General features: G+C 36.5%; 1 pseudogene across 1 annotated transcript; it reads right to left on the reverse strand.

Annotated features, from left to right (window-relative positions):
• Positions 1 to 404: 404 nt before the first annotated feature.
• Positions 405 to 2,108, reverse strand: LOC306642648 (Na(+)/H(+) exchange regulatory cofactor NHE-RF3-like; annotated as a pseudogene). Its single transcript has 2 exons — positions 2,035 to 2,108; positions 405 to 1,980 (listed from the first exon to the last, which is right to left on the reverse strand). The product of its transcript is annotated as a Na(+)/H(+) exchange regulatory cofactor NHE-RF3-like (transcript).
• Positions 2,109 to 14,387: the final 12,279 nt, after the last annotated feature.

Here is a 14,387-nt window from a genome sequence, read left to right on the forward strand (position 1 = left end):
TAATGGTATTTATTCCAGTGACCCCAACGCTGCTCTAAACAAATAAATTTAATCAGATCTGCTCAGATATTATAATTAGCAATTCTCACATATATAAATTTATGAATTATTTTTGATGTTCACAGAACCTCTAAAAGTAAGAGAATCTTTAGAGAAATGGAATTAAGTTGAAGCTTGGAGGAGCTCACATAAAAATGATCTGGCTCCTGCCTTAGATCTTCCTAAGTTGACCATAAATAAGTCATCTGTAACAGCAGCTCCTAACACCAAGGACAACAGAAGACAGTCACACATGATGAACTGTGTACTTCTCTAAGAGAGATAGTAATGGATGGCAGCTCTTCTTTGAGAGAGCAGTTTCCCGATACTTGGTAGCAATCCTATCAGCCAGTGATTATTCCTCCTTACCACATCTCCGTATCTTCAGAATTGGAAGAAGAATGAGAGGCTGTAATATGGACTCCATCTATTGCCACGTGTGAGTCATGCTCTGACTCTGCCAGTATTTCTTCTTTGGAATTGGGGCAGGCATCCAGTGGATCAGCCATGAAGGAAGCAATAGGAATTTTCTTAGCTTGGAAGTGAACATAGTCCTTTCCACAGACCGAGAGTGTGATGTTCTTCCCCTGCTCTGGATTCTGACCACCACCTTCTTGGAGGTTTCATCCAACATATTTACTCCATTCACTTTGATGATGATGATGTCCTCATCCTCCAGCTCAACCAGTCAACGGGGCTGCCCTTCTGCACCTCCTTGACAGATAAGCCTGGTGGACACCAAATTACATTTAATTGAAAACCATAGCTATTTTCATCTTCAATCAGCCTGTGGAGTTTAGGCTATGACCTGCTACTTCCTCTATAGGATCTGGACTTAAGACCTCCAGAGGAGCAGGGTTAGGAGTTGGAACCTCTTTGACAGAACAGTGAGGCATTTCTTGACTTTAATAGTAGAGAAATGGAGAAAAATGAGTCATTGATATGTTACCTGTCTCTTTGTCTACCACCAACAGTGAAGTCTGATCTCCCCCCTTTCCAATCATTTCCACCACTCTGTCGTGTTTAAGGGTTTCCAATAGAATCGCCATTGACTGCAACTACAGGATCATTCTTCAAGCCAACTGCATCTGCTGGACTTCCAGAATACGTCCTTGACAATGTGATCTTTCTGTTCTGGGCTTGCCTTCAAATAGAATCCATAGCTATTGCTTCTGTGTTCTCCATAACACAGGGCTGAGGTGGCAGGCATTTCAAACTGGATGTTTCCCTCTTGAATTGTACCTTCTGTTCACTTTAATGCTTGACAGTTTCTTTGTCCACAAGCAGGAACATGACATGTTTCCTGACTTCACCTTTTCCACCTCTCCCTCGTGGCTGGCTTTCTCCCCACATTCTCTCCATTTTCTTCCCAGGTGATCATCAACCAGCACACCAGCCTTCATAGCCACACGCTGAGGTGTGATATCAGTCCTGTACACTCCCTTTTTACCTTGGACAGTTTGCAGAGGGAAGCCATAGTTATTTCCCTCCTTCAGGAGGTAGTAGAGCAGTGGCTGGGTCCAAGTCTCCACTGCTCCACTCAACACAGGGGCCAGTTTCTTACCATTCGAACCCAGCTTCTTCTGGCTTTCACCCTACTCTCTCAAGTCTACCAATTTTTTTATGGCTTTCTCATAGGGATCTCCATCCAGAAGTAATAAAGTCACTGAATTCCCACTTTTCCTGACCAGATACACCACCTGCATATGCTCTTCTTTGTTGACAAAGATACTATTGATTCTAAGAACTCTGTCTCCATCCAGAAGACCAACCTTCTCTGCTGGGATGCCCTTCTTAACCACCTGGACCAGGTGCCCATTAGTATCCACTTCAACTTGTAGGAAGAAACCATAGCTTTGCTCTTCTTTTTTGGACAAGTTGACGTTCCCAGGAGTTGAAGATGGTGGTGGTTTCTGGTGAAAGATACCAATGGATAAATCCCTGGTTAAAAAACAAAACAAAACATTTATTTGGAGTAAAAACCTTGTTCTCTACCTCCTGTGCTTCAGTTCTTCAAATTCTGTTCTTCCATCTTCCAATGTAGTGACATGTGCTGACAAGGAGGCCATCATCCCTGAGAATGATTTTCACTTGAGTTTTGGGTCCATGCATTTAACTGGGTACTGGACACAGATGCTTCGATGGCATTAGCTTCAACCCAACTCCTCTTTGTCCCCTGACTTCAATCAGACATTTCTCAGTGTATACCTGGAGGTCTTTGGATTATTGCCTTTTTAATTTCTGATACTCCAAGAACCAGCACTGAGTTTATTTTCAGTTGAGTAGATTATTGAAAGTTTGGAAGCACATGAAGGTCTTTTCCAAGGTCTTCATGCATCACTTCAATTACCTGTAATTTTTTATCTGTTACTTATTGTATCTGGGGCTAATTTGCATTACTCTACATTTGTCAACATTAAATTGCATTTGCCACATGTCAGCCTACTTAAGTAGCAAATTCAAAGCATATTAGAATATACTAGATGTAATTTGAATATCACTATTTAATAACTTTTTCCTCCTAATCTCAAAATTGAAACACTCCAACAAATTAAGAGGAGACAAAATGTCTAATTTAGTTAATTATAGAAAAATAAAATATAGGAGTGAAAGAATACACTCTGTAGAAGAATGCTTTGGACTGAACACATTTCCCCAGTTTTGATGGTGCTAGGGATTGAACCCTGATTGAAGAATATTTTATTTTTTAGATTTTTTTAAGTGAAAAACACTAACTTTTAAAACCTGAAATTGGTGCTATCATTCGAAGGTGTAAGGATAAAGTACAAATGGTTAATATTCACCAATAGCATAAAATAAACTATTTAATAATAAATTGTCAATATCAATAAATTATTACCTTTGAAATTTACTTCAATTATAATGAAGAAAGAAAAATTAATTGATATTATAGAAAAAATGTAACAGGCATTGAGCAAAAGAAATAACATCTGAAAACATAAATCAGGAATCTTTGAGTACAGCTAAAGTTGTAAAGAAATTAATATTTATGGAATGTTAGTTTTGAGAGAGAAATGTGGGGTTTTCAAATAATTAGAAAATGTGCTACTAGCATATTTTGCAGTGTGAATATTTTCAATTACAATTTAAAGCTTTAAAATTTAAAGTATTTATACAAGGATATATTGCTGCATTGCTGCAGGAGAAGCTTGTATTGATAACCTGTTCTTGGAATGAATTCAAGATAATGCATTTAAAAATTAAGATAATCCATAAAAATATGTCATCAGTATAGAAGAATTGATAAATAACCAGAAAATGGAAAAAAGTGCATAAACTCAATAGATAAATATTCTGGAGCCTAGTTCTATATTTTGTAGGTCATTAAATTTTGATCAGAGGTCAATTCAACACATTATACCAAAACATACATCCTCAAAAGACTTGGAAGCAGTGATTTGAAACAGTATTTTTATATTGACATTCAGAGCAGCATTTTTTATACTTTGCAAAAGAAGCAAACCAACCATTCACTGACATATGAGTGGATAAATTATAGTATATGTCTACATGGATAATTGTTCATGAGAACTTTATCAATTTATTATTCATATTATTATTCAGTCTCAAAAGGAAGGGACTTCTGACGCAGGCTACAGCATGAACTTGAAGACATTCTGCTAAGTGAAAAGCTGCTGACCAGAGGTCGAATGCTGTAGATTACCTTTCCTGGCCAGTCACAGTCACACATTTGAAAAGTAGAAGGTCAGGGGCTGGAAGGAGGCATAGAAAATGGTCTGGGGTACAGTTTCAGTGTTGAACACTGAGGGAAGTTGTACAGAGAGATGAGGTAGTGGTTGCATAGTAGATTGAGTATATGTCCCTGAACTGTACACCTAAAACGACTGAAGTATTATTTTTATTACGTGTATTTTACAACTAACACAACCATTTGGTCAATATTTATACACTTTTATCATTAACTTCGTGTTAGCTTAAATGTTTGAAAAATGTATCATAAAAAAATAAAGAAAGGAATTGAATTTTATGATATATGAATTCACATTTTATAATTGCAGTGCAATTCTTAGAAGCACAGAGGAGAATGCCCTATGTAAAATTATTAAAGGCTAATTTAATTCAATTAATTGTGAATATAAAGAAAACTCATGACACAACATTTAACTGGAGAAAGATTTAATAATTGAATGGCCTAGAATGATATTTTACTCTCATTGTTCTTTTCATGTTTGTTGGTGAATTCAAATGTGTGGATAAATTTGCCAAAAATACCACATAGTAGCATGTGTACTCTGAAGTTTTTACCTACAGATTTTAACTTCTAAGTATTTGGCTTTTTGATTAAAAGATATAATTTTTTTTAAAAAAAGAGTATTATTTAAATGTTATTAATTTTTGTATTCTGCAATACTTTAGCTTGGATAATTATATTTTAACTTTATGTATCCTTAATACATGTATTAGGATATCACAATATTTAAAACAGCTTGAATCCCTAACTTTAAAACTTTATAAATGTAATATTTATGGCAAAAAAGATAAACTATTCATCTAAGAGTATCACAGAAGATGCCATGAACAAGCAAAATCCAGAGTCATGAAGATATTACCCCATATTTTCAATCAAAATTTTTGTAGTCGCTGATCCATATTTGGTTAATTTTTATGCAGCATGTATTAGGAATCTTATATCATGCTTTTCAATGTGAATGTGCACTTGCTTCAGTTCTATTTTTGAAGAACAGTTCAGTCTCCATTGAACTGTCCTGGAAACTTGTCAAAAATCAATTGGTCATAGATGCAAAAATTTATTTCTGGACTCTCAATTCTATCCTATTGATCTATAGGTCTTATTGTGCTAGGTCACAGTGTTTTCATCAATTTATCTTAGCAATAAGTTTTAAAATCAGGAAGTGTGATTCTTCCAACTTTTCTATTCACTAATACTTCTGCTCTTCAGGCCCACCACAAATCGCTATGGATGAGACAATCAGGTTTTCCATTTCAAGAAAATGCCATTAGATATTTGATAGGAATTTCTCTAAATCTGTAAATAACTTTAGGTAGTCTTTCCTCTTAACACTATTAAGTCTTCCAATCCAAGAAAGAAAGCAGGATAACTTCATTTACTTATTTTTAGTATCTTTTAATTATCTTTACAAATGTAGTTTTCAGTGCAAAAACTTTTCACCTCCTTGGTTAAATTTATACTTAAGAGTTTAAATTTATTATTTCTAGTTCTATTGTAAATAGAAGTTTTATTACTTTTTGCATATTATTTACTGCTGGTTCATACAAGAAAATATTGTTTTATGTTGACCTTACATTCTGTCACCTTTAGCCATTTGTTAATTATCTCTAGTGAATTTTTTATTTAAATTATTATATTTTAAAGAAATATTTGGATACACACACACACACACACACACACACACATATATATAGAAATAAATTTTCTCTGTTGGAACTTCTAAAATTTTATTGGATACAAGTTGTAAAAATAGACATCGTTGTCTTGTTACTGATCTTAAAGGGAACTCTTTCATTCTTTCATCTTTGAGTATGATGTTAGCTGTGAATTCTTCTTAACTATCCTTTGTCAAGTTGAGGAAATTCCCTTTTATCCTTCCACTTTTATCATAAAAAGATGTTGGCTTTTGTCAGATGTTTTTCTGTGTTAAATGAGGTAATTTTGCCTTGGAAGTTTCTTCCCTGATCATTCTATTAACATGGGTTAGAGACTGATTTTGGTGTGCTGAACCACTCTTGGATTCCTGCTATAAATTCTTTTCCGTCCTCTTATATAATCCATGTGGTATTAAAGTTTGGATCTGCAATGTCGCCCGGAGACTCCTGTGTTGAAGGTCCCTAGTGCAGCCATGTTCAGAGGCTGGCCTTCCCGGAAGGGATTGGATCCTGAGGCTGCTGACCTCATTGGTTCATTAAGCATTAATGAATTATGGGAGGTGGTGGGAACTGAAGGAGGTGAGACTTTTTGTAGAGCTTTGGTCATTGGAGTTGAGGCCTGGAATGGTATATCTTGTCTGGGGTCCTGTGCTCTCTCTGCTCCCTGGCTGCCATGCGTGGGCAGCTTTCCTACTCCATGCACTTCAGCCCGGATGCTCAGCCCCACCTCAGGCTCAAAGTGATTGCACCAGCTGATCACGGACTGAAACCATGAGCCACACTGATCTTTCCTCCTTCAAGTACATTTTCTCAGGTATTCCTACCAGCAATCTAATACACAGGGGGAGGATTCAGTGTTGCCCATTGTGGAAGATTTCTGCATGTATGTTTATAAGGGTTTTTATTCTGTAGTTCTTCTTTTTTCTTTCTGTCTGGTTTTGGCAATAGGGTAGTTCTGGTTTCATAGAATGAGTTAAAATGTGTTCTCTTCTGCCTTTTGGAAGAGTTTCAAGAGGATCATTAATTATTTTAATGTTTGAATATGTTCATCAGTAAAGTCATGTGGTCCTGGACTTTTCTTGTTCCTTATTACCCATGTAAGGAAGGGTCCTTACTGCGAAGGGTCTCAGCAAGCGTTCTGATGTAGCTAAGTTATGATTCTCACATAGAAACATGGAGTTTTATGCTGGCAGACCAAGAGGCAAAGGGAAGCGTCACCACAGTGGTGTGGAAAATTAGTAATGAACATTCTGTGGAGCTAGGAGGAGAGTCTGGAACTTGGGATGTCCTGCAGCAAGCTTGCCTGGTGATAATCACAGTATCTGTTCACCAACAGTTAATAAATCTTGGCCCTCTCCTGGGGAAAGATCTGGGTCACCCCAGCAGGAAAACAACCTAGAGCAGCAGCAGATTAACCATGGGTGTGGGAGAACAAGAAGAGGCTTATCCTTCCCATCTCCTGTTTGGTCCCCACAGCCCCACATCCTCTCCTCTCCTCCCCTCCTGTCCTCTTCTCTTCCCCTCTCTCTCTCTCTCTCTCTCTCTCTCTCTCTCTCTCTCTCTCTCTCTCTCTCTCTCTCTCTCTCATCCCATCTCCGCTTGTCCTTTCTGTTAGTGAGACTACCACTGATATGAGGAGCTAGGGAGAGAGGGCCCTTGTTGTGAGTTCTAAGTGGGTTGAGCAGTGCAGGGTAGAGGGGTGGAGAGTAGCTCATGGATGCCAACACTGCTCTCTTTACCTGACTGATTCCAGTCCAGCTGTGCTCCACAAACCCTGCCTTCTGCAGGCGTCCCTCTTGAAGCCTGCCTGTGGCTTTTGTCTAATACAATTTTGCTGGGTGTGCAGCGTACTGCTTTCTCTGCAATTATGTCATGGAAGTTCAGGGCCCTTCCTGTGGCTGGAGGAATCCCCTAAAGGACAGAGGATTTATATGTAAATACTTGGGATCTTCTTCTCCAGAGGAGGAGTTTTGTGATGAATTGACCGCAGCTCCTCAGAGCTATAGGTGGGATTGAGTCCCACTGTCGTCCAGGATGCCAGCTCTGTGCCAGTCACTGCCTCCTGTGCTTCTCTGTGCCTTTTTTCTCTCTCTCACTCTCTCTCTCTCTCTCTCTCTGTCTCTCTCTCTCTCTCTCTGTCTCTCTCTCTCTCTCTGTCTCTCTCTCTCTCTCTCCATCCCTCACTCCCATGCTCCCTCCCTGTCTCTGGCCCTGTCTCTGGGAGATATCCCAGAGAAACATCTCACATCCAAGTCCTTCCTTGTACTCGGTTTCTTTCACATTAACCCCAAATCAGTCAAGGCGTGTTCCTATATTTCTCTCTCCAAAAAATTGTCTCATTCTCTCTTTCACCAGCCGTTTTTTGCAGTTTAAATAAGGCATTTTCAAAGAACATTTCCAAGAAGCGGCACCTTAGAATCCTTAGGCAGAGCACTTCAATTTTTCACTTCAAAAAATGTAACCTAGTTAAAACACTTTTTCTTTCTTTTTTGGCTTTTTCAAATATTTGCTTTCAGGTTTTCTTATATTTAAAACCTCTCACATACTTTATCACAGTGCTTGACAAAAGTTGTTAAATAAATGAACCAATGTGAGTAAATGAATACATATTTCATACATTCCTAATATGCTTAGTCTCATGTAGTATTTATAAGAATATACAATGCTTATTTTTACAAGTTTTTAAAAATCTTATTCATGGCTATGTGGTAACCAAAACAAAGAATCTGAGCATCGCGTTCAATAGCTACATTGAATGCTAATATCTAACAAAATGTAAATGTGCTTACTGCATCTTCAATCCCATTTATTGGAAATAGGTAGTGTTCCTGATACGTTAGAATATTTATAGTGCTTAAATAAAAAATATATTATGTGAATTTTGTGTAATTATTGCCTTATAATACATTATTTAAAGAAAAATGTAGACATCAAAAATGTCCACATTTTAATCACATATTAGTGATATTCCACTTAGAGTTCCTTAGAGTTACTTAATAACAAAAATAATCAATTCATATTCAAATACTCTTAGTTGTATAAAAATACCTTTTCCTAATTTTTTTTTTGTCAAATTAGAATTCAAGCTGGTTACATAAACTGTAGTTAATTATTATGTTGGTTCAGTCCTGTTTTTTCCAAATCACTTCATCCTAGAAAATGCGCAAACACTATTGATTAATTGAAGAAATTTGGGGATTCTTATATTGCACTCCCTCACATTTTTAATTCACTACTTTCTCAGTTTTCACCTCTCTACTTTCTCTTCCATACTTTTCTACCATCTACCTCTTAAAAACACAATGGCTTGATTAGATTCTGGATGAATTATTTTAAGCCAGAAGGCCACTTTTTTGCTGTTCATTATTTTTCTTTCTAATAATTAAATAAGAAATGATAACAATCTATTACAATTTTGTGAAATTAAGATAATGAGTGGATTCAGCTCACATTGCTCTGGTTTTCTTATTTTAAAATTTCTGGTGAAAATTATATATCATTTTTTCCATAGTATTATCAATCTTTTATTTTCCCAAATATGATTATTAAAAAATGGTGATCTGCTATCATAATTTTTTAAAGGAAGGATAATTTTAATGCCAAAATGTGTAAAATCCATAATTTTAGAATAAAGGATGATTCTCCACCCATAGACACAGAACTAACTTGCACCCACAGGTGGGCACATATTTTGATGTGGAGAAATGCATACTCACATCTACATGAGCACACACACCTACGTGTGCACACATACTGTGTCAGGTTACTTTTTCTTTGATTTTTCTGAGGTCAGTGAGGACTCTGTCTTCGGCACTTGAAGATGGACTTTACTCATGAACCACTGGCCTACATCAAAGAGGGAACACAGGAATGAGATTGGCCAGATTATATTGTTTTATTGTGTATATGCACAAATATGTAACAACAAATCCCATCACTAAGTACAATTATAATGCACTACTAAAGTATGGGAAAGAAGACAGAAGATCAACCTCTGTAGCAAAATATATGAATACAAAGATATTCTTAGCTAATCGTTTTTAACTTCTTTGATGATCATTAGGGAAACTTACAGTCCATAATTACTGGGAAAGTGGTGAGTTTTCAATATTCTTATTCCTGTGAAACGATTTAGTAGGAAATATTCTATACATAAATCTTTCCCTGAACAAGGATACAGCTATCTGAATACCATATATAAAAGCAGACTTCATAAATGCCTGATTATTTTACTTATTTATCAGTTCTCAAATAATCAGTTAATGCTTTAATAACTGTTTAAATGAATGTGGAAATTTATAATACACTTTAGGATTATTACAACAAAATCATTGCAATCTGTGGATAAACACTTATCTGACTTCAGTGAATCCAGTTTCCTTCATTTCTTTGTGCTACAAATTCACCACCAAAGGAGCAGAGGAGCCACTTTAGATGGCTTCCACCTATTAATCTGGGTTTCATGCCCTAGTCTTTTGCTGTGTCAGATGTCCCGGGATCTTTTTGTTGATTGAAGTAGGAGGACTTCGAACGGGTCTTTCTCTGAGGAGCAGTGGTCCCCTTTATGGGGTAAGGGTACTCAGAGACCAGCGTGACCATTGCTGTCTGTGTCCATTTGCTTTTAAATATATTCAGTAAATAGGGTGAAGCTGTTAATATTTTATGAGATCACAAATTCAAGTATGAAATGTTTAACTTTTTATCATTATAGGTTTCTGTATAACTTCCTTGATGTTCTATGAGTACCTATTTCCATTTACATAGAAAATCTTGGTGCTGTTATTATTAAAATAACTAATTCTTTTCTTTATGTTCCTATATATAATAATAATTGCAAAGTATTGATATAGTGAATGCATTTGAGAATTTAAGAAATCCTTTTAAATATTGGCCTTTTGGTGGATATTATTGCTCTTCTATTGACTTATAAGAGTTCTACAAGGAAATTTTGGAAATTCCAATGGCTATATAAAAAGGTGCTAAGAATTAATACTCATCAAGGAAATGCAAATCAAAACCAGAAGATTTCACCTGACATCTGTTACAATGATTACTATGATGGAAAGATAATAAGAGTTGACAAGATTATGGAGAAACCATAGTACTTGTAAGCTAGTGGGGATGATGCAAATTGGTATGGTTGTTATAAATAATAGTGTATATGTCCCTCAAGAATCTTAAAATTGCCCTACCATCCAGCAATCACTCTAGTGGAGTTTCAATTCCAGAATTCTGAAGACTTACCTAGACCATCATGTTCATCATAGCAATATTTAAAACAGCAAAAACAAGGAAAAAACCCAGATATCCATCATCACAGGAGAGGATAAGCAGGGTGTGGCATATAAGTACAAGGAACCATTAATAGAGCCTTTAAAAACAATAATCCTTCTGCTAGTGTCGTTCATAGACCCAGAAGACAATATTCTAGGATATTCCAGTGAATCACACAGAAGGGCACATGCTGCAGGATTCCTCTTATCTAAGCTCTCTAACATGGTTCATGTATTGAAGTAGACAAAAAAAGGAATATTAGGGCCCTGTAAGTTGTTCAAAATTCATAAAGTTACTGTGACACTGGATGAACAAGTTTCAGATCCACTATGCGTATCGCAGCTTCTATTTTCCACAGAAGGTTTATACACTTAGAAAGTTAAGAGGGTGCAGCTCATGTTAATTGTTCTCACCAAACCAAAGGGTCACAAGCAAACTTTCTGAGGTGAATGTGGTGATGATAACATGAATATAGACATATATGTGAACTTATATATATGTGTTAGTGAAGTGCAGTTTTTTGTATATCATTTATACTTCAGTAAAGATTGGGAGATAATAAAGTCTAAGATTTTCAATAACTCTTTGCATCCTTAGAATCCCAGAGAGAATTGCAAAGAAAATGACATGTTATAAATTCCCTCGAATAATTTACGCTTTCTATATGTTCGTGTACTAATTTAATACAAAGTTAGATTAATGTCTTTTGGTTTTGTTTTAAGCGACAGGATATCGATTGATTTTTGAACAATGAAGAGCACTAAACATTATGATATAGAACTGAAATTACAGTAAATAAGAAACATTTATTAGATTTTCCCTGTAGAAATATGCTGGGATGAAACTGATTTCAAAGATAATGGTCACACCGTGTGGAAGGTAATGTCATTCCATTTTGTACTGCAGGTATTAGTTAACCCAATGTCATAAAAAATACATGGAAAGAACAGGAACAGGAAGCAAAGTGTAAACAGGTCATTTAGAGTATCAAGTGATTAGTACACCAACATTATATGTAAGATACGTGACAGTACACGCAAGTACACACACACGCTGGTTGCCTGGTAGTCCCCTTTGGGCTGCTATTTGCTGAGGGATATTTCAAATTGCTATGGATGCTACTCAAGTGCACCCACGATGACGGGGCCACCTTCTAGGCAAAGACTTGCCTTCCGGGACGTAAATGGTGCACTAATGTCACAGACTTCTGGGAGTAGAGGAATCGATCAATATGTTGGCTACATAGCAGAGGCACCCTGGGATTCTTCTGACAAGTGGTGTGATCTGCCATTTTCTCTCTCGTTCCTCTACAACTCTATTCAAACTTTTCAATAGAAAGCCTGGCCAAATGCCACAGAAGGAGGAAGAGAAAAAGTAAGAAAAAAATAAAAGTCAAATGTTAAAAAAATAAAAGTAACAATGCATGTGAACTCCCTGACCTTGAATAAAAGGGAAAAAATGTACAAAGTGTGCGGCTGAACAAAGTCCTGCTGGAAAAAGGAAGCTTGGCTGCTGCCCAACCGGTCGCTTTACAGATCAGGTTTAACTACCCGCACTTTCTCCGTGCGTTCTGCATTTCACTGCGATCCTCAGTCCATAATCAGCTCTCCCAAGCATCCGACAGTGTTCAATCAACTAGATACAGCCAAGAATATTCTGGTAGTCTAAATCATACACTTGGGAAGAAAATGATCAGATTTTCCAAAGAAATTGCAAGGACGACAACTTTCTAAATATTACAATATAAGAGGAAGAAAAATCCTCATTCTCTAAAATTAAATTATCCTTTTTAGATTTCTTCATCTAATATTATGTTCTTTATTTTGAAATTTTAATGTGTCTTCCAAATTTAGAGAAATGTGCAAAACAATTTAGAAAAAGCTCATATCAACAAAATATTAATATATGCATTCTTGCTATAATAATTATTTCTTTGGATAAATATATGTGAATTCAATCTTTTAAGGAATGTGGAATTTTTTTTAGATGAGTTACATACAGGGAAAAGCACGGATCTCAAGTATGAAATTCAGTACTTTTTCCTTTTTTCTCTTCCAAGCATCACCCATGATAAGCAAGCAGTGTTTGACAGACTTTGCCTGTTTGGGCAGGAGCCCCCAGTCATTCCAGGACCAGAAAGCACCCTTGTGATTGGTTCCACCATAGGTTAGTTTTCCTGCTTATGAACTTTACATAAGTGGAAGTTTAGTCAGTATTACATGAAGTTCATCCACGTTTCTGTGTCAAGATATTCTTCTAAGAAATTGTGAATAGCACCACAAACTTCAGGTCTTCGTAGAAAGAGTTAATTGAAGCATGATTTTCGTACATTCCATTGAAGAGTTTGGTAAGCTTTGACACTTGAAGACACCCAGGAGACAGTCACCAAACCAAGCTATAAACACACCCATTGCTCTCATCTTACCCTTCTGTGTCGCCTACCCTGCCCACCTGAGGAAGCCACCCACCTACTTCCTGTTATTGTAGGCCGGTTTGCCTGTTCTGTTATTTTACATACAGGAATCATCTTCCATGATTCTTGTATGTCGTCTTGTCAGCATAATTGCATTTAGATTAATCCTTGATGTTTTATTTATTCAGAATTTTTTTTTACTTTTTGTTATTGAGAAGTATTCCAGTATATTCTTGTAGTAAAATATGTATCCATTCACCTAATACACATTTGCATTTTTTCAATTTTTGGACTGTTGCAAATAAAACTCTCTGAACATGTGTACACACATTTCTGCATGGGCAAATGCAGGAAATTATCCTAACTGAACATGGAGAAGTGGAGGGCTGAGGCATAAGTATGTGAACAATTCATTAATAATAAACTTCCCAACTGTTTTCCAAGTAGCTTTAATTTACACTTTTCTAACAAATAACAAGATAATACTATCCAACAGAATTTTATCATCTATACAATGCCTAGTCTGGGATGTCTGCTTAAATACTTTACCATCTGCAACTGGATTGACATCTTTTTTTTTTTTTTAATTATGAGAGCTCTTTTCATAGTCTGGATTCGTGTATTTGTCAGAAGTGCTTCCTTCTTTCTATGAATGGTCTTTTTTATTTATCAGAAGCGTCCTTCATAAAGAATAGTGCTTTAATTTTTATTAATCCCAATTTTTGATTACATGGTTCCTACCTTTAATTACCTACTTAAGGAATCTTTGACAGTCCCACAAACTTTCTATTTTCATGAAGTACCTACTCAGACTCCATGAAACATGCCACTTTCTATTGTTTGTTCATTTCTTATTATTGAGTATTGTCAGTTTTGCAGGTGTTCCAAATGTCTGCTTTGTTAGTCAGGTTTTCATTACTGGGACCGAAACATTAGACAATAACAGTTTAAAAGAAGGAAAAAGTCATCTTGCCTTACAGAGTCAGGGATTTCAGACCATGGTCTGATAACTCCATGGGTTTAGGTCTCAGGGCAGGAGAACATGGTGGCAGGAGGCTGTGGCAGAGGCGAGCTGTCAGCTCATGGCACTAGGAAGCAGAGAAAGATGAAAAGGGACAGATATGTCATATCCCCAGGGACTCATCCCAGTGACCACCTGCCTCCAATGTTCCCCTGCCTGCATTTTCCACCACCTTCCCTTGTTCCTTTTTATTATCAACCCATCAAGTGGGTTAACCCACTGATGAGGTCAGAGTCCTTCAAGATGCAATCA

This window comes from Sciurus vulgaris (assembly GCF_902686455.1).
Source record: "Sciurus vulgaris genome assembly, chromosome: 13".
Lineage (NCBI taxonomy): Eukaryota > Metazoa > Chordata > Mammalia > Rodentia > Sciuridae > Sciurus > Sciurus vulgaris.